Source organism: Phyllostomus hastatus, unplaced genomic scaffold, assembly GCF_019186645.2.
Source record: "Phyllostomus hastatus isolate PE091 unplaced genomic scaffold, TTU_PhHast_1.1 phas_scaffold_46, whole genome shotgun sequence".
Lineage (NCBI taxonomy): Eukaryota > Metazoa > Chordata > Mammalia > Chiroptera > Phyllostomidae > Phyllostomus > Phyllostomus hastatus.
Window position 1 is genome coordinate 19,497,366 of NW_025334032.1, and position 1,002 is coordinate 19,498,367.

The following is a 1,002-nucleotide window of genomic DNA, read 5'->3' on the forward strand; positions in this document are numbered from 1 at the left end:
CCTAAAATTATTTCATCCCTTTGAAGGCAACCGCAAGGCTGATGTGGCCCCTGGTGAACATGAGTTTGACACCCTGTTCTATTGGGATGCCCCCGAGACCTCCACCCTCCAGAGGAAGGAGCTGGTGCGGCTCTCTCCGTGGAGCACACCCACGCCCTCCCCCTCGCCCCCTTCCCCAGGCACCTTCCCTTGTCTCTCTTCCTCCCAAGCTCCAGGGGCCCTTCTCTTGCTTCTGTACCTTCTTTTCTGAGCCCATTTCTTCTAGGTTCACATCTTTACCTCTGCGGCTTTCTAAATAAACTTTCTCATATAGTTTGAGTCTTAGCTCTGATTTCTTTCTTAGCAGGGACTGAAGCACCGAGGCTGCTGAGCCGAGGTCTGGTCTGGCTCCACGGGTCTGACGCTCGCGGCCAGCAGAAGAGCCGTGATGTCTGAACGGAGGCGTCTCTGGCGTCTCTTCCTATAGGATATAAACCGTTCACGTCTATGTTCATTTGCAATATTAAAATGATTAGAGGTCAGTATCAAAATACATCATCAATAAATATACCAGAATATTGAACATAGGCCATTACTGGTATACCCAGTAAAAATTTTAAGGTGATAAAAATGTTAAATGTTTAATGCTCATAAGAATACATGTTGCCAGGTTTTATGTTACTGACTATTTTTCTTTAAATTCGTATCTCTCCCCCCATTTGACAGAACACACTGAACTATTTGTAGCTTCCCATGTGTTAAGAAGGTAGTAGGTGAAAATAGGATCTTTGTTCCAGGTGCTAATCTCAACCAATTGAATCGCAAGATATAAATGGTTAGGCTCTGACGGAGAAGCAGAAGTTCTGTTTCCAGGCAACGCAGAGGCTGGCCACGTATTTCAACCACAATCTCAGCATTGTCACATGGATGGTGGGGTCTGGCTGCAGCGGGTGGTCGGTCACGAGGGGTGGCTGTAGGGGGGACTTAAGCATAGAAAAGGGAAAAACCAACAGCCAGCATTTA